The sequence below is a fragment of the Neolamprologus multifasciatus genome, chromosome 3, assembly GCF_963576455.1.
Source record: "Neolamprologus multifasciatus chromosome 3, fNeoMul1.2, whole genome shotgun sequence".
Classification (NCBI taxonomy): Eukaryota; Metazoa; Chordata; class Actinopteri; order Cichliformes; family Cichlidae; genus Neolamprologus; species Neolamprologus multifasciatus.
In genome coordinates, this window is record NC_140441.1 from 16880846 (window position 1) to 16901294 (window position 20449).

The 20449-nt window shown below is 43.9% G+C and overlaps 1 protein-coding gene across 12 annotated transcripts in view; it reads left to right on the forward strand.

The window, feature by feature from the left end:
• Positions 1-521: 521 nt before the first annotated feature.
• LOC146521807 (adhesion G protein-coupled receptor L3) overlaps positions 522-20449 on the forward strand; it is a 281489-nt gene continuing 261561 nt past the window's right edge. For 4 of the 12 annotated variants that reach the window (XM_085144256.1, XM_085144260.1, XM_085144245.1 and 1 more), the window contains exon 1: positions 528-1291. The gene's annotated coding sequence lies outside the window, so the exon portion shown is untranslated. Of the gene's footprint in view, positions 1292-20449 lie in introns of all 12 variants that reach the window. The other 8 variants (XM_085144224.1, XM_085144236.1, XM_085144263.1 and 5 more) reach the window with 6 other exon arrangements.

Sequence of the window (20449 nt, forward strand, 5' to 3'; positions counted from 1 at the left end):
GGGCCTTGCTTTTTGCACTCTTGCACAGTCATGTTGGAACAGGAAGGGGCTATTTCCAAACTTTTCTAACAAAGTAGGGATTTTGAAATAGCCCAAAATTTCTTGGTATGCCGAAGCACATTCTAACACCTGAATTCAATGATTTCAATGGGGGAGTGAATACTCTTGGCTTTATAATATAAGTAAAGGGAACAGCTGGAGTTACATGGGATAAATATGTACCAGCCTCCAGCTAAGTCGTCTGAATTACTCTTCTTAATAATCACCCATAATCTCCCCCCTTCTTTCCCTCCATTAAGCTTTTGATGGAGACTTCTTACTCCAGTTGTATTCTTAAAAATCGCTGAAGCTTCTGAGAGAGAAGCAGAGGATTTCGGTATAAATATTGCATTCACAGGCGCACACACAGAATGTAATATAACATAGGACTCCTTGCCAGCCTCAGGCGAGATATAGGTGGAGGGTTTTTTCTTCTTCCCCTTGCTTTGCAGGATGTTATCTCGTGTTTGCTGCTAGGTGGAGCCCGAGTACACGGCGAGAGCGGCAATCCACATCCGAGTTTTTCCTCTCACCTTTCACTGGCTCTCCAAAACCCCTTGGTCTCCGTACAGAATTACTCCCAGCCAGTGCGCGCAATTGGTTTGTCATAGTCGCAGAGAGCTCAGTTTTTCTGGACCCAAACAACTTAGCTTCTTTTTCTTTTTTCTTCTTCTTCACACTCCTCACCTCTTCCGTGGAGCTTTTCTCACAAGATACCATCCCTTCCCTACCTCCTCTTGTCCCCACTCCTCATTTGCCCCCCACTTAAATTCATCTGGATACTCTTTTTTTCTTCTATTTTAAATCGTGTGTTGGTGTGCGTGAGCGCATGGTGGCGAGAGGGGCTGCTGGCGTTTTTCAAGCTTTTAACGGGACGTGATGTAGCCTCCCCGCACACAGAAAGGACGCCTTGTGCCATAAAGGGATCTAAGGGGACAGTGTACCGTGGATGCAACGCGAGGAAGCCGCCGTTTCATCACCGCTGGGGCTCGGATAGTGGAGCAGCAGCGGCAGATAGAGGCGATTTTTACGGGGATATTGAACGGAGCGACAGGAGGCAACACTTTGGAATCGCTGCCCTGCTCTCTCCCTCTCTCTCTTCGACCCCCGTCAAGTCTCTCTCTTTCCCCCCCACACACAAACACACACTCGCTGTGCAGTAAAGGACGGTACCTGAAAAGACACTTGCGAGAGAAATTAACGCTGACTTTGAGGACGGAGTGCTATTTCCTCCGCCGTTTCTAAATGCGCGGTAAGTGTGACGCTCCTGTTTCTTCAAAATGTATTTGGCCGTCAGTTTGTGCGCATACCCGCCGCTGTCTTCAGATTTGGGGGGCTTCGGGGCGATGATGATGATGATGATGGGAGTGATGGTGATGATGATGATGATCCCCGTGAATGGACGCCCCCCTGCAGCGGTGCAGAAACGCTCTGCGTGATGTATAATGTCAACCTCGGCGTCCCCTCCACTCTTTAATTACTTTAGCCGGGCTATCGGTGCGTTCAGGTGCAATCAGCGCCCGTCAGATCGAAATATGGAAATGTGAAATTTCACCCCGTTTTATTTATTTATTTATTTATGTATTTTTGGACTTATTAAACGTCCTGTTGGAGGGTTAAAGTGAGCTGAATTCCTTACCAATCAAAAGGCGCTTAAAACGACATGTAGTGCTTTTCCCCCCTTTGTTAAATGTCTTTTTAAATAAGTTGCATATCCGCTGCATTCCTATGAATGAAGTTTTCTTTTTCTTAGTTTCTTTGCCTCATGATTTAAGGAGGAAATCTCGCTGTAGTTTGAATGGGATGCAGCTGAGACATGATTGCGAGGGCTGAACTGTGCGTGTGTGATGCCCGAATAGGCCTGTGTTGTGTGAGGGTAGATGCAGTGGTGTGAGTGGTCTAAATATTTTATAATAGGTAGACTGTGCCTCAAGAGCGAAATATGCAGTTTATTGGTGTAGGCTGTGCGGGATCTTCATATACCTCCACTCTCAGTCAGCATGACTTGTTTACATTTTCTAAAAGTGTCAGTGTTTGCAGCTGAACGTGTGCTGCAGCGCGGGGAAATAAAACCAAACAAAGCAGCAGCAACCACGCAAATAATGCACGGATTAATTTATGCATGCACGTAAAAAGAGAGAAAGGTGAGTCCTGAGCTGGAGGAAGCCGTGTTGCGTCTGTGTGAGAGAAATGCAGGGTTGAGGTCGAGGGGGGCACTGCACCGAATTCTTTGATGTGAAGACAGCACACTGTCTTTCAACATCAGAATCAAAGCGGAAAAGGTAACTAAGCCCATCGCTTTGAATCGGATCAGAAGTTTTCTCATCGCTGCACAGTGACGCCCTTCATTTCCAATTCATCGTTTAGAATATGGTTTGATTTTCTTCCTTCCTTCTTCTTCTACTTCTTCTATTTGATGCTGAATAATATAACAGCTGTGGCTTGTGGGGGTGATCTTTCATGAGTTTTTCAGCCAGGCTTTTGGCTTCTTCTACTTCAGAATTGTGACTAACTTCCACGCCACCCCTCGTAAAAACTCCTTTTCAGGATGTCATTAACGCCGTTGTTGGCTGTATCCTTATCTGACAATTACATTCATTATGCCGGGGACTGCAGCACCATCTGTCATATAATCTCCATCGGTGAAAATGCCCCCAAGCAGGCGAGAAGCAGACATATGCACAGCGTGTGCACAGAAACACACACAGTCAATTTTCCTCTACCAACAATAAAAACTTTGACTTCCTCCTCCAGGGGAAACTGGAGGGGACATCCGATGCTTTATGACTAAACCGCAATGTCAACTTGCACTTTGTTTTTCCACGTGTCTCATCCGTCTTGATTCAGCTAAACGTCGCTCCTTGCGGAATATAAACTAGGTTACATTTAACGTAACGGCGGCTGAACCCGACGTCCGGTGGGATACCTGACGGGACGGAGCTGTATGAAAATAAAATAATTGTTCCCTTGCTTTTCCCTGAGCTGCCGTCACGGTAGGAAAATGGAGCTTGACGCGAGCTGCCGCCTGATGTATTGATTGAATCGGTTACCTCGGGTAAGGGAACGCGGGGAGATGACGCCAGGTGGGGAGGGATGGACACAGAAACAGCCCTGCTGCACTGTAGGAGTCTCTCTCCGTGACTTCTTATGCTCTTAATTGTCTCTCAGCTATCTGCTATTATTATTCCCCCCCTTCCCCTCTTTTTCTTAAGCTCTTAGAAATTAAATCAAATTTCTTTAATTTAATTTATTTTTTCCCGGGAATGATCACAACCCTTCACCTTGAAAACCACTGACTTGACTCATTAGAGGCGGCATGAGAGACAAATTCATGCATGCTTTTGTCTACTGAGTGACTCACTCCATCGTGCTTTTTTTCTTTTTTCCTCACAGTGTGAGCCCAACACATATTTCTTCCTGTTGCATTTTATTACACTAATATGGGTTAATTCAGTGCCCTTGCTGGAAAGCTCCCCCCCTCCTTCTCATTTTGTCGGATCTCTATGATGCCCCCCATCCCCACCCTGTTTTTTTTAAACTCCACTGATGTTGTGTAGCTTTTCAGCAAGAGAATTTCTCTCCTTAGGCAGCTCCATTTATTTGATTTTCTTTTTCTTTTTCTTTCTTTTTGGACACAATTGCCCGTCAGGAGGAATCCAATTTCTCGTTGGCGTATGAATGGAGATATAGGCCTCTCAATTTTCTTCATAGGTTAGCTTATGCAGGCTCATATTATGTACAGCGAAGGCTTTTACTGGTGTATCAATTGGGAGGGAAAAAAAACCACTCTACTCTCCGGGGAGTTGCATTTGTCAACATCTTTTGTGATTTTTCCATTCAAATTAAGGGCATTTTAACACAAACCAGAGCCACTGGTAAACATCTTCTAGTTGCAGTCAGCGAGGATTATATAAACATACCGATATATCGGTGCATCCCTGCTAGAAACAGGATTAAAAATGAAGTGCAAACTTTCTGGCTTTCAAGAAATCAATTAGACTCTAGAGATGCTGGACTTGTGCTGTAAAAGCTACCCCTCTGGTGGTAAGTTAAAACCAGCGATAAAGACTCCAAACGCTGTACTAATTGACCCTTATTTGAGAAGCACTATAGCAGAATCACTGAGTAAATGAATCCCTCTTTATTCTCTTACACAACTGCCTGTGGTGTAGCCGTCAGACTGAAACTGCAAACCTGAATAACGCTCAAGGTCATGTACTACATGCACAGCAGCAGAGGTCACAGTTATATTTTCTTTTCTTTGTTTCTTTATTTTTGCGCTCATACAAACAGTGCACAGTGGGACCAGAGCTCTGACTGTGATTTGCTTTTCATTTTGTACATTAGCGCTAATGGAGGAGAGGATTTATTTGTATTATTTTTTTAGAAGAAATCGGAAGAGGTGGAGATGGCAAAACACAACACTTGTTTTTTTGGCAACTAGCAATTACCGTAGGGCTAGATGAGATTGTTTGCATGGGCCCAGACCTTTAAATCCATTGTCAAGCATTATCAAGCTGTGTGCTGCGACAGGGATATTTTAAACCGTCAGTGCTTGCTTGTTTTTGGCACCCCCGAGGCACGGCGACTGAACGGCAAACGGAGGAAGATCCTGAGCTGTTTGTACACGCTCGTCTCTTAAAACCCCGACACGACGCTATGTTGACATCAGTGTTAACTTAAAGTGATGTTAAATTCCAGGAGAATAGTTTGGTCTTTGGTGATTGGTTCAGTGGAGAAAAAAACACACACAAACAAATCTCCTTCCCACACGGAAATCGGTAAGCGTTGGAGGCACTGCCGGACTGGAAATGGAAACTGAGATTAACAAGTTGAGAGTTGTGTTTTCTGTCAGTCTAACGACTGCAGCTGTCCATTGTTTTGGGGCTCCTGGAGATACGACAAAATATCTGAAGCTTTAGAAAGCGTTGTGATTTTAAAACCGTGTTATCATACGAGATAATGGCTGTGCTTTGATACTAAAAGTCTGGGGGCTTACTTACTGTACAGTACAGAAAGAGCCCTGCTGTACTGCCCACTGATATTTTTGCAATGTGCTATTTTTGGGGGGGGAAAGGTCCTAAAAGGCTATAAAGAGTAAATCTAGTGAGGAAAAGATGCTCTTAGTCCAGAGTTCTGTGGGCTTCCTGAGGCTAACTGCTCCCCATGGAGCTCCCACTAGAATTACATGCCCTCATAAGCTTTCTGTGGTCATACTTGCACCACCAATAAGTAAGCTCACTTGATGTAATAAACAGCTGGTGGTTAGCACAGCAACATCTATAAGAACGAGCTGGGTGAAATCATGAAAATGACAGTCATTGCACACCTTATTAGTAACAATTCTATTCAGCTTTATTTATGCAGTGCCAAATCCCAACAACAGTCATCTCAAGGTGTTTTATATTGTAAAGACCCTACAGTAACAGAAAAAACCCCAACAATTAGATGACCCACTGTGAGGAAGCACTTGGAGACAGCGGGAAGGGAAATCTCCCTTTTTAACAGGAAGAAGCCTCCAGAAGAATCAGGCTCATGGAGGGACGGCCGTCTGTTGACAGGTGAGGGGAGGGAGACAGGACAAAGACACACTGTGGGACAAAGAGCCTGAGTTTACACCTGGCTAGTACTAGGTTAAGCCTTCAGAACTGCCTTCATTCTCACAGCATAGAGTCAACAAGGTGCTGCAAATATTCCTCAGATATTTTGGTCCACGTTGACATGAAAATGACAGCAAATCTACGAGGCATCCCAAAAGATCTCTATTGGACTGAGATCTGGTGATTCGATGTTATGTTCGAGGAAACAGTTTCTGCAGTCATGGAGGGATAGGCATGATCAGCAACAGCATTCAGGTGACGGCAGGATTTCAACAGAATTCGATTGGTACAAGTAGGTCCAGAGTTTCAGCTGCTCCAACAGTACAGATTTTACACCTGATGGTTTTCCTGACGTAACCATCCCGTTTATCCTTACTTTTGAGCCGCACTAGGAAGTGCACTAGCTAGTGAACCCCACCTGAGGCTGGATTTGTATCTCCTGGTCTCAAATCAGAGGTCTTTCGCATGTAAGGCAAATGTGTGGAGACATGGAGACAGCATGGAGGAACACCCTAAAGTACTTAAAGTGTGTCAGGAAATTATCCCCTCACACCATTGAACCACCAACACCAGCCTCAACCGACGGAGCCATGCTTTCATGTTGTTTACGTCCAAATTCTGACCTTACCATCCGAATGTCGTAGCAAAAATCGAGACTCATCAATCCAGGCAACGTTTTTCCAGTCTTCTCTGTTGTTAGCTGGTAGGAGTGTCACATGTAGCCCATCTGGTTTCAAACCACAGATGCACTAAATGGTTAATTAGAGGAACATATAGTGTAATTAGCAACACTTGGCTCTTTGGATTGCTGGTCAGAGTTAACCTCTCAGCACTGATTCTGCAGCTTTTGTATGCAGGTTACACAGATGTTTGAAGAGTATACCTTTTTTCCTACCTATCATAAGCAGAACTCAGAACTGCATAAAATCCATGACAAGTGTGTTTTTTAAAATCAGGACACTACAGAAGAAGAGCTTTCTGAATTCTCATGAAGGCTGTCTAAGTGATGGATTTTAAAAAACCTATTTTGCAGTCGAATGATTGTTTATCCCTGCGGCTGGATGCTGACATGCTAAGCATCACATAAAACATCTTCAGGGAGTTTTGTATTTGGTGGCTGATTTTTTCTCCTGTGTGTTTTGAATGATAGGTAGCTGTGTCTCCTGTATAATCCTACAGACACACATATGTAGTCTAGATACAGTTTCCAAATGTGCATTTTTTTTGTCTTTACTTTATTTAAACCTGTTTCCTTTAAAAGTAAATAAAGAAATCACCAGCTGGCCACCCGCTGGAGCGCATTCACATTCCTCAGGGCTCTTGGTTTTTCCAAACGTCCCCAAGACTGGAGTTATCATGCTGTTAGGAGTGAGACAGGTCAGTCTGCTGGGGCCCTTTCTCTGTCAGGAATGTCACACAAGAAGAAAAGCAAAGGCTGAAAATAAAAAAAAGGAGGCACATGGCCACGGAAAGGTCCTCGAGGTCCGTGCCTCTCAACACTTTAGCTGTCCTGTCTCATAAAGAGCTTGGACACAAAGGTTTTGACACAAGCTTTCACAACCCCATGAACACTAAACTGTAGGAAATGGGGTTAGAGTTGAAATGGAGACTTCAGCTGGTGCTCGATGGAAAGGACGGACAATTAGTTCCCTGATTCTGCGTAGCTGTGGAGACAGTGACCCCGGTGTTTGAGAGCATTTTATGTGCTTAGAGTCAGATGCCTTTTAAAATGCCGCTATAGTTGTAGGATGCAGGGAAATGCATCCATATTTGTTATGTCAAGAGCAAAGTTTTAGCAGAGGTTACTCGAGGAAGGGTTTGAACGCAAGGCATCGATATTATCTTTTTTGTGTATTTATTGCGGTGTAGAAACATAACACTTTTACCCTTTTTTGAGATATATAGTAAAATGCATGCCAGAAAAACACAGGGTGAGGCAAAAACATCTATTTCTGGATTAGTGAGTTCATCCGGTATTTAGTAAACCCGACCAATTTTCCAACAATGCACCTGTAGTAGCATAATTTTCTGATTTCTCAGGATATTTTGCAGTTTCCCCACATAGAAAGTTTACTTATGTGGGTGTTAATATAGCTGGGTGGTCTGCCTCAGTGTCTTTGGCAAATTATCTCGGAGAACAGTGCAAGCTGGTTCATGTGCTGCTGTTGATAACTCTGTCACAACATAGGCCTGCTTATATTTCCACAGGAGCACCCTTTCTTAGTATTATTTGCTAAATTGTATAGAAAAGAGTGGGTGGGTGCGCCCCCGTGCATCCACGGTGAATAGGAAAAGGACGTTGAGCAGTTCTTAGGTAGGCGGAAGATCACCGGTTGCATGTGAATTCGACTGTTGCTTCAGTGTTGCTTTCCGCTCCCGCACTGGCGGAACACCCCAGTCTTCGGCTGTGCTTTGAATTGCCCTGGCATGTCACATTAATTTATGCATTCAATTTTAATAAAGGCCTGCAAGGCTGGTTCGCTGTCAAGCTCGAGTTTATACGTTACCGTGACCGGTGTCAGTGCGCTTTAAAAAATTCTTATGTTTTTCAGACTGCAGTTTTAATTATCTGCAAGCCAACCCTGCACCCTTAATTTGACACTTAGTTAAGTTGTCCCTGGGGGGGTCAAAACACTTAGCAGGCACATTTTAACACTCAACAACCTCTGCAGGCAGAGATACAAAGACTGCATGACAAGAAGGCGCGAGCACAAAGCATTAACTAGCTTCCGCAGATATAAATGCAGAATGCGTGCTTTCTGTTTTTCTTGTAATGCTTGCAGATAAGAACGGCTGCAGTACATGACCACTGAACAGCAGAAGAGTCCAATCAGTCGCTACTTACTTGATGAAGTAAGCACTCACTGTATCTGTATCTCCAAAAAAAGCGGTTTCTCGTACGGCGCTGTTAACGCGAGGCCCACGATGGCAGACCCGGACCGGGGAAAACGAAGGTTTAAGAGGGAGGGGGAAAAAGGATAGATTCTCGTCTGGAGTGCAGATATGGACCCAAAAATGTCAACTTAGCATTTAAAGCAAGCCAAGCCACTCTTACGATCCTGTCGGTGGTGTTAAAAGGTATCCAAAAGCTATCAAACTGACAAAGCCTGACGGAGCCGCAGTACATCAGCCTCTTTACTACTCTGTAAAATCTGATACATTTGTCTATGTGCATTTTATAGTATAACACCAAAGTTTTTTTGCTACTATATCGATAGCTTTCTTTTGTTCTGAAGTCCCCTCCTCAACCCCTTCCTTTGTGAACTTTAGATGAGGGAAGAGGATTTCAAACAAAGATGCAATGCTTCTCTGAGACCGAAGCCTTAAAAGAAGTTAATTTATGGCCTGTTTGGGAGGCAGGTTTGGGCTTGAATACATAATAAGGTAGTGCACCTGCAGCCGCATACAAATGAATGGAAATGGACGGTTAGTATTTACGCCTCCCTAAACCATCGGGACCTCCTGATCTGACCACTAATTGGCCAGCAAAGAGAGATGAAGATAGCTTCCTTGTTCTCTGGCTGCTGTATCTGCAAATATCAGGTGCAGATTTGCACATAACAACTCAGCCCCCCTCTCAGTCTTACCATTTGAATAAAAAGGGGTATTGCTAATGGTTGGTTGCATTCATGTTTTTTGATGATGAATCAATAAATAAACCAGGAAGTGATATAAAATTAACAATACAGTCGTTCCTCGTTTATCGCGGAAGTTACATTTTATAAATAACCCACGATAGGTGAAATCTGCAAAGTAGCCAAGTTCAAACCTTCGTCCAGTATTGTATTACAATCCGAAAAATACGTTAACTTCTTAACTTCTACCTTCTTCTAGCATGTCCAGAAGTCCAACTTTTTGTGCGATGGTTAGCATCTTCCACTGCCTTTTGGGTGCTACCGCAGGTGCCTTTGATGGTGCAAAACGTTTCGTAGACGTTGTTGTGTTTGTTGAGGAGAAAACTTACAAACATACAGTACAGCACTTCGGAGTCGCACTGCTAGCGATCGAAGATTTTTGTAAAGTTGCCAAGCTGACCCCATTCTGTACTGTACAGGAGACACGGCACAGAGGAGATTGTTTGACGATGGTCTACAGCCGATGGGACGCAGAACGCAATACACTGTAATAAAAAAAGCAAAAAAACTGCACAAAAAAACAGTCAGGCCGCGAAAGGTGAACCGCGTTGTATCGAGGGAAAACTGTACTCGTCTCTTGAATCCGTCCTGCAGTGTTAGAAAGTGCTTTGACAGTCCTCTCTGAGTCAACTTGGCGACAGACTTTGCGTTGATGGGAAAAGACCCCTGTGCTCAGTAAGGGACATCGGTTTGCCATGACCGGCTTGAGGAGTGAGGAAAAAAAGACAAAAGAGAATGAGGATGTATGTGAAGAAGTACTCAATGAGTTTATGGCAGCGAGGATTAAAGTCCAGCCCTGAGGATGGTCTGAAGCTTGTTTTTAAAGGTAAAGAAGGTGTCTGCCTCCTGAATCCAACCTGGGAGCTTGTCCCACAGAAAAAGACCCTGGTAGCTAAAGGTGCCAACTCTAGAAACTGTAAGTACCACAAGTAATTGGGACCTCTGGGCACAGACGTGTACATGTGCCGTTTAAACGATGTCGAGTTTGGGTTGTTTCGTCTCCTTAAGCTCTCTGTTTGTAGCTGTTTTGAGCTTCTTTGTTGTGAGGCACTGAATCGCCTGCCCGCCTTGCACAGACGAACCCTCCGACCCTCGGGTCCTCGGGCTCAAGGCTAGTATGCTGGTTCAGGTATGTATCCACGCTTCAGTTCTTTGAAAAGATCCGAGCAAACTGAAAAACATAAATTTTAATAGTGTTTCGCTGTTATCTGTGGGTTAAAAAAAAATCCATTCTAACATTTTTTTCTGACACACTTTCAGTTCAAAAGAGCTTGTAATTGAACACAAAACATGAATGCCTCGCAGAAATCTGCATTACAGTATCCTGCTTAATGTTTTTAAATTAAAATACCATTTCTCCATTCATACCTGATACGATTTCCAGAGAGCAGACGCTATTTTTTGTCTTTGAAGGCAGATAATTAAAGTGTTTTCATACACGTGGATAGCTGCACGCTGAAAGATTTATGCTTCTGTCGCACGAGGGTCGTTTTCTCTTTTTCTTAATTAAGAGAGGGCATATTTGTCATTTATTAAACCAAGGTGAATTCGTGGAGTTCATCAAAACCTCATTCCATTTGCAACTTTAAAATGTATTGCAGCATTTTAGCGTCTCCTCTCTGAGCTTGTGACTTAAATTGATTTTTTCCTAATCGATGGCACGGGATTGGGTTTAGGAGCGTGGGAGTAGGAGGGGGCCGGCACTGCACCTCAGCCAGCAGCTTCCTTGGCGGTAGCCCCCCCTTTTTTTGTTTTTGTTTTTTTATTCCCGTCTTTATGAAGCTTTGCTCGCAGGGAATGGCGCATTTTAAATGTGTGCACCTGCAAATCCCCACTTCATCTCAGGTTGGTGTAATGACAGCCGAACTGTGTATCTACTGGCAAATATAAACTTCCCTGCCAGCCCTTTGTCACCTCTGGAATGGAGATGACTGAATTGATGCACCGCCCCAATGGAGCAAAACCGTTTAAATGACAACACATTTTTGTCTCACCTTGAACCTAATTGACTGCCTGAAAGCTGGCGTTTGAAAAGTGCTGACAGCGTGACTCTTCTTGTTTGGAAACGGTAGCTATTGACAGCGCCTGTTCTGTGTTGTTTTCCGACTTCCTGTCACACAGGCATCTGTATTTCATATTCACAAGTGAGAATGCATTGTGCCTTCGGAAATAAAAGGTTTTGTGCTTTGCGGATGGTTCATTCCAGACATAGCAGGCTCATGTTATGGGCTTAATGTCGGTAGGCATTAGTATGTATCACATTCCTGCAGGAAGGAGAAGAGCAAATGTAGCCTAACTATTCGAGGTCGAATTAAAAAATGCAGAATATTATTTAGCCACTTTTTTTCCTCTTCTTTGCAGTCTAGTTATTATTTCAAGAGGTGCTTGTTAACAAGACACCTGATGACAAGTAGGTTGATGACCCAGGTGTCCACCGGGGTCTCTGTCAGTCATGACAGCTCAGTGACTGGGTAACAGTTATGCTGTCACTATAAAAAAACAGCCACCCCCATCCTCCTCTGATTCCACTCGTACATTGGTCTCGCCTGTGTGATGTTGAGCTGCCTTGGCGCAATGGTGGCAACAGTGGGATTTCTTAGAAGGGAGCCACAAGACTGTAATCAGTCATTATGTCAGAAGCGAGCCCCATGAGCCCCGCTCTGGCTCATTCAGCCAAATAATAAGCAGCAGATAACGGCACTGGCGTGCAGGCAGGAGCGGAGCCCCCCGTGGGCTACGAGTTGGAGAAACGGGGGTCTTTTGCCTGTTGCCTGCATGCGCAGAGACCTCACCTCGGTTCGAGGGCCGTATCGGGCGTTTTATGTGGCGTGCAGAATTTTTCACCCCTCTCTTCGGTTACAAGCAAACACATCTCGGGGGTCCTAATAGGCGACGTGTGCGATCAGTTAAGAAATCGACACTTTGTGTCCCTTTTGGTAATTTTGAGCATTTCGCCTAACGACTGCAAGTAGAAATGGGACTTTTTTAGCTGCGATGTGGCTAAAAACGCAGAGCAAAAATGTTTTCCTTCTTAATTAAGTTCTTATTTCAGATGTAGTACTGCAGATTGTGCACACAGATGAATTTAAACGATGTTGTTTCCTCACGTAATCCAGTCTTTTTGTAATACTTCTTAATGCAGTATATTGAAAGCCTGATTCTGTCCTGATGGAGGCTGGTTGGAGACACAAATACCAGAAGCAATAAAGAAAATAAGCTCAGTAGGGTTGGGACCCCCCCCCCCTTTCTCTTTACCCGACAATGTTTGATTTCTATTATTTTTGTATTTAAAATACACATTGGATTATTGCCAGTAAACCAACCTAAACGCAGCCACAGATGGCATCCATAAAGCCGTTTTTGTTTAGTTGTTTCCCAGTGTGCAATTTCTCAAATGCCACCACAGGACTGCAGACTATGTGATATTGAACGATGAAACAGCCTCCCTCCCCCCTCCTCTTCGTAAGCCCAGATCGCTTCAGCCCCCCTCTCGGAGTTTTGTCATTCCATAACAAGGGTCACAGGCTCCCATTGTCTCATGCTCTAACATTCCTCAGCATGGTAGTATTGACTGGTTCTGCTGGGTGAGCGGTGCCATATAACATCCATACATCACGGGGAAGGCAGACTGACAGACAGTGGGAGTTGAGATGTCAGATCGGCTTCTCCAGGCAAATGACATCCACTCCCCTTCCTGCTCTCCACAGTGATTCTCTATCTTCTGACAGTGTGCGCTAGTTGCGAGCACCGACCCTTCCCCACATCCCCCACTTCTCTGTTCCTCGTGAGAACACTTGACATGCTTATGATATACATTTTTCTTAAGGGTGGATGGCAGAGGAATAATGCTCCCTCCAATTAATGTGTTTGAAGCTGTTCAGAACATACAGTCATGCAAAGATGGAAACGTTATTTGTTCACTGACTTCCACATCATAATTGGTTCACTACCCTGTGCATGCAAAGATTGATAGCTAGATTAATCTCATCAAAATGTTAAGCTTTTATAATCTTCTCATGGACCCCTTTTAACCCTCTCATACATAATAAATGCAGCTAAAAGTCAGGTTGACATGGAGCAAATAGCTTAACACAGTAAGCACGCTAGTCCTGCTCGGGGAAATTGTGAAACTGCAGACAACTGAGTTAACTCAGGTCAATGTAGGTCAACCCTTTGTGGAATTCTTTTTGCCCTTAATGATTAATAAGGTAGTAGTTATTGCTTTGGAAGTAATCAGTGGAATGCTGGAGCTCGGCAGTCGTCTGTAATCCTGTTTTATTGCACCTGCTGTTGTCTCTTTCTAATATTTCTGTGTGCTGTGCAGTTTCCGCTAATGAACAAGCCGTCATCGATCGGTATGGACAACAAGGATCACCTTGTTCTGCCGTTGCCCGACTGTTAAATCCCGAAGCGTTTTTGTCTCGTCTTGAAGAGACAATCCGCCCCTTTTGACAGCGCCAAACCAAAGGTCCATTTAGCGTGAGTTGTGCTGTCACTCATGAGCGCTCTGAAAGGTTAGGCTCCTGTAATCTTGTTTATGTTTTTGGTCAGTAGTAAGCCTCCCTAAGCCAGCTTTGTGTCAGACACAGCTGGAGAGGCCTTTGCAATTGCAGCAGTGCAGAAATAATTGGTCCAGCAGCTTGGATGCAGCCATGACACACAGGTAATTTGGTAATTTCTGTCTCTCAGCTGGTGTTATCAGTGTTGGACGCTGCGTGTAAATAAAAAAAAAAAAGCTTCACACTTTTCCTGTCGCTTTGATAAGAATTAAACACGACAAACAAGGTTTTGCGGGTTTTCCGATTGCTTTCTGAGGTCACAGATTCCTGTTGTTGTGATAATACAGGAGTTAAAATGAAGCACATAATATCATCAGTGTCTCGACCACTTTTTCCGTTTCTTGGTGCACCAAACCACCAAACAGCTGGACGATAACCAACCTTCAATATTGACGGGTCCTTCATACGTGATGCCATGACATTCCCGTGGGAAGCCTTTTTCCCCTTTGAATTTAGTCCTGATGACTTGGAGCGGGATACATCCAGCTGATGGAGAAATTTGGATTGGAATGTCCATAGTCCACTTTTAATTATACTGGCAGTAAAGGTTGAAACTGAGTTGGAATGAAGTGCTTTTTGTGCATTGATTTTTTTCCCTGCATCTCCAGACGCCTCTGAGGGAGGCAGAGACAATTGTAATCTTCGCTATCGCTGCACTGCAGACAAACAAGGTGGGCTTCGTGTATGACTTTCCTGCTTCTTTTTCTTTTTTAATACAATAAGAGCATGCACATCAAACAATGCTTTTTATCCAATTAGGGAGTACAACTGAATTGAAAAGGAACTCAGGTCTGGAAAGATGCCACCTGAGCACTTTATCTCGATAGGGTTTTGATGATTTTTGTGATCTGTTTTGACATCTGACAAAGTTTGGCCAACCGTTCATGGGGATTTTTGTAACTTGGATGACAACGTGTGACAAAGCTTGTGGATGGATCCCTCGAGTTCTTTCTGCACGTTTACCCCGAGGATTCGTGCCCATTTCAGACACCGCGTCTGGTGATCCCACCTGGGTATCTGGAGAGTTACTGCCACCTTGAGTGCCCTCGGGTTCTCGTAGGAGTCCTGTCCGACTCAGCTGTGGTACACATCTCTAAAAAGATCTTTTACGTCGGAATCAGACGACAAGTGTATCTTTTGTTTGCCTGTTTTCAGATGATGCTTCCTCCTGTTTTCTTGAGAACTTTTCCCGACCGCGAGCTTTGCACAGTCACACCAACAGATGCGGCAATTCGTCATGCATAAGAAACCCCACTCTGGCAGCCATCTGTCTCGTTGTGTCTGTTACCATGCACCGGCAGTTTGTTTTCATATACAATTTTAATGGAATTCAAAATATGCTGAACCAATCTTACGACCTACAAGCCTTGTTTTAAAATCTCATTCTCGACCTATGCGTAACCCATGTAACTGAAACCGAGAAAGATGCTGACAGTCAACAGTTTCTGAGACCTGTGGAAAGCTTTGCCATTTGGTGTCTCGCTATCCTGTTACCTCAGCTGCGTGGATGGAACAAGTTATCACGCCCAGTTAAAATGTCGTCTGGTCCACAAAACCGATTCCTGGAGGACTTAATAAAAACAGCCTGTCAAACCATTACAGGTAAAAAGAGGTCAGAGGTAGCGCTTTACTTAGGAAACTTACTCCGACTTTTCCCTGGGTTACAATAATGGGGAACAAGCCTTTTCCCAGCATCTTTTCTTATATTTAGCACGGACCAGCAGCTAGTCCGTCTCAGACATATTTTAGGAGAGAGCTGCCTGGGCTGAGTGAACACTTCATATTTAAGGCACTTAATGCCAACCACTCACTTCCTGTGAAGTCCGTGGAAAATTAATTGGCCATCACCAAAACTCTGTAGTTAGGAGTTGTGCAGTGTTACAGAGGAACTATTCCATTTAAAAATTTGAAAAGTAATAGAAGAAACACCCTTCAGTCGTTTTAGGAGTATATTGGCGACGTGTGTTTGTAACACCATAAACACAAGTTGACATATAGGTATATATAGTCCAATATAGCTGATTTTTAACTTATTAAATATTGGTATTAGTTGTAAACATATAGATACAAAAAACTAATCTTAACACCACATTTGTCACTATTCCATATTCACTTCATTGTATAATTATTATCACATTACAATAATAAATAAAAGGGTAAAATGTACTAATTTAAAATGTGAACACATTGGAAGAACTCGTGAAACTCTGGAACATTGGATAGTTATACAATGCTATTTCTTTTTAAAGTATTTTAATTTAAATGTTCAGTAATTTATTTTGGCTAACTTTGCACCTGGCAGCTATTACATATTTCGTAGTTATGGGAAATTAACTTTCATGAAGGATGAATACTTGGTTGTGTCGGAACGGTTTTGGGGCAAGACAATTAAAACACATGGTCGTAGTTTAAGAAGGATTACGGTTAATGAAAGGGAAATTGCAGGTCTGTGGCTGGAGGTGAAATGTTGTCTTTAATTGATAAAGTCAGATATCCAACACAACCATCCACCAAGCAAACGGCAAACACTTTGTTGTACACTGAGGATATTTGGCTAAACAAGATGCAGTGTTTGCTTTTTTTGCATTTACCGAAAACAGGTAGATATGGCACATGTGCTACCTGCATCAAAGATCAGCTTTTACATCAGTATGTCTTCAGTTTGCGATTGAACACATTGCTGCTCACGTCCATGATATTTTCTTGTTTCTTGTCAGTGACAGTCTGGCATTACAGGTGGGATTTTGGGGACGAGGGATTAAAGGCACTTTTAGATCGTATTGTAAAGGTTATCCTTGTTTTGTTCAATACCCCGTAGAGAAAATGCATATAAGGTAGAGAATCGGTGCCGCCCTGTCTTCTAACTTTTTTCTTACCCAGACTAGCAACTGTTTTTTTTCTTCATTTCACTGAATCCAGTCACATTTGGTCTTTGCAGGTGGCTTGATGAAAACTTGGAGCTTATCTCCTCCTATGCTGGCGAAGAATTAAACCTGTTTCTACAGCCCATATAGTAAGATAAAACAGTCCATCGCCACATGGTACCGCAGAAGCATGGAAATAATGCAATGCAGGCATTCAGTAATAGAAAAATGTCCATCATTATTTGCTGGGCTTTTTCTCCCCTCAGGGCTACATGTTTAATATGACCCTACAAATGTGATTTAGCTGGCAGGTAGCCTTGGGACTCGTAGGAAGAGACCTTTGGCGCTCAGTACGTGGCAACATTGTATCTAGGTTAAGGTTATCGGCTGATAGTGGATATTTTGAGCAGCAGAGGAAATCTTACAGAAGAGGCGCGTTATCGGGAATTGAGGGGTTTTAGCTTTGCACGAAGGACAAACAGCACATACAACAAAAACATTTCAAATTTGCTGGTTACTTCCCCGTTCTCTGTGATAATTTGCCGTTTGATCCCTTCACAGCACCTACCCGCATCTTCCCTGTAAATGTTGTGTTGCCGAGCATCAAATTCCAAAGACGTGTTTTCCGTCAGCTCTCATCCCACCCCGTCTATATTCATCCTCGATTCAATTACTTTTTTGGATTCAGCAGAGACTCGTTCTATGCTATATTGCTCTCCGATGCGTTTTGCCACCCCACAGATTTATGTCGGAGCTGAAGGATGGCTGTCCAATTTTCTGCATGGATAGCAGTGCTGGTGGCATTGTGTCTGTGTGCGCGCGTGTGCGTGCGAGCGTTTTAAAAGCTCTTGTCAGATGTGCGTTAAAGACGTATGGACCACACTGTCGTGCGATTCTTCCGCGCGTTGCCCATTTCTGTCACATCCTGCCGTTAGCTTGTGTATCACAGTGGTTTGTCATGCGAGTTGCTTTGATCTGTCTGTGTAGTGTACGCGCTGGTGTGCGTTGTGCTGTCACTTTGTTCCTCCTTGTAAATAAGGCGAGAACGCCGAGCTGGAAATGAGTCAAAGCACTTACATTAGTTGTTGAAGTGTTTTGGAGAGTAGCTGATGGTGTACATTGGACTTTAGGCCTTGCTGCATATTGTGGATAGATGAAATGGAAATCAAACTGTGCTATATTATGATGAAGTGTACAACTGCGCACTTATTCGCTCTTCCGAGTTCAAGTTACCAATCTTGGTCTGATCTGTATGATCCAAGGAATTCACTGGGTGCTTCAGTGTTGCGTTTGAGTTCTGATATAAGTATTGGAGGTAACTGTGCCAACTCAATACACTGACTGTAAATGTCTGCGTTTGAACCGTCCCAGAAGCAGGTGTGTGTGACAGAAGCCAAGTCAAGTTGCACAGAGCAAGCAAGGAAAAGCAGAAAGAGTACAGGCAACTTCCAAAATAAAAGTCCCAGTGCAGATTAAACCATCTGCTTGTGACTTTCTGACTGCTCCCCGTGTGACCTGAGACTCTGCAACGAACATCAAAAAACATGAAAAACATGAAATGCAACTGCACAAAAGCACTTTGTGTATTCCTTTGGTAGTTCCTCAGCTATTGTGCTCATTTCCACCTCGATATGTTTATTAGTGGACTCGAGTTGCTTCTTATTTACGTGACACCTTTGTGAACACGCACATCTACTCTAAAGGGTCTCGGTGGAGTTATTTTGGTCCTCACTCGAGTCCAATTACTGTGGTTACATGTGCACACAGAGGAGGAGTGAGGACTGTTTGTCCTCTGGGCCTCACCTGTAGGGTGTAGAACCGCTGCCTCAGTTCATCCACTGTCTAAAAGGAGCTGTTTTAGCTCCCGTCCCCCTCCTTTTATCTAACGTTCATCAAATTGATCAAAAGGTTTGCACAGCAGGTAGGTGGGACACCCGCTGTGGGAGATGGCCATATTGGGAATATCCACTCTCACTGACATCATACAGAACCAAGAGAAGAAAACCTGTCAGACGCCGCTTTTGGAGCAGTTTAGAGCCTGAGTTATTGTTTAAGATGGCTACATTGTTACATAAATAAAGACAAGGCTCACATGCCCGCTTTATTGATCCACACAGGGAGACTTGTTGGTCCACGTTAAACCCAGTTTTTAGCTCGAGTCAAAGTTATCAGCGCAGAAACTGTAGACAACCTCAATCTGTCACATATCAGTGGACAGCTCCCCAGCGTGAGGTCACACAGCCCATTACTGCGGCGATGCCATTATGTCTTTCTCTGTAGTCAGAGTGAAAGGTTGCCGTGCCCCCGGATGACCACCCCCACCTCACAGGGGTCCTGTGATATCTCGGTTGTCTCCTTCCAGGCCTGAATGGGCACATTATGCTGCCGCCCGCTGCTGTTCTGCAGACCACTAGGTTCCTTCACACACACCTGTCAAGCCATGTCCTCGGCGCCTTGGGTACTGCGGCACTCCACAGCCCCCCCTCCAGCACACACATGATCGCTGAACCTTTGCACACCCGTAGAAACACACACACACGCACACGCACACATCTGAAAAGCAGTGATACATGAACAAATAATCACTTGGACCTATGTAAAGACGCGGGCGTGTATACACAGAGACACACACAATTGAATTTCGCCTAAACACAGAGCATGTATGCATTCACATGGAGCAGCACCCAACACAAACACACACACACACACACCGTTATAGAGTTGGAGTTTATTGGAAACACGCCTCGCTCGCTAAGCCAAAAGTTATATTCAGTGTGGAGCTCGGCTTCAGAATTCAGAAAGGGTCAAGTTCCATATTTGACTGGATGGGGATGGCAAGGGCAGGAAAGGTTGGTCGGGGTGCACGCATTTGCACGTGGGACCCCCTTCCCATTACATTCAGGAGTAAACTACCTGTAACTCGATCCACGGGTTCAATCAGTTGCAGATTTTTGGTCTTGAAGCGAAGAGGAGGCCTGCTTTGGGGATAGCCACAGTGTCCCTTTCTCTCAGGGAAATACATATACCGTAGTTAACGTTAGCTCCGAAAAGATTATCCAGTTAAAAAGTAACTAATTTGAAAATGACTCATTAATTAGTTTCGATTAATTATTTTGGAGCTTCTATTTTCAATAGTACAAATAAGATTCGTGGCTCTGGAGAATTTTAAGGGTAATTTTTCACAGTTTTCTGCTGTTTAGCAGTCTAAGCGATTAGCCCTGAGTCATTACAACTCTGAGAAAGCTGACAGGTATTTGTAAGGGTTTTATCTCTCAATCAGATCCTTTTGTTTTTCACTTTTTTCTTAGGTTGCTTGGGTTTATTTTAGGACCTCTCATAGACTTGACAACCGGCCAATTTATTTAAAATCGTTCCAAAATGTCACAGTTCTACGTGACTCGACACACGCGGGAAAAAGCACCCAAGTGTGCGTCCTGATCTGTCGAACGCACTCCTCTGTTTTATGATGTCTCATTTGCATCTTCCCTATCTGTCTCTCTCTCCGTGGCCTTGCGCCGGTAGCCCTTCACAGAACAAACGCGCCTCTGCGTGTGACATTATCATCAAAGAAAAATGCTAAATGCCTCGATTGTAGATGCGCGCGCCGTGCACCCTCGTGAAGGACCTACGTGTCAAGTCCCACTAGTGTTACCCATACAATTTTCCCCTCTATTGACTTTTATGTTGTGTTGCAAGGTTGGTCATCATGGTGGGAATATATATGCATTCTAAATAAAGACGTGCGTGATAGT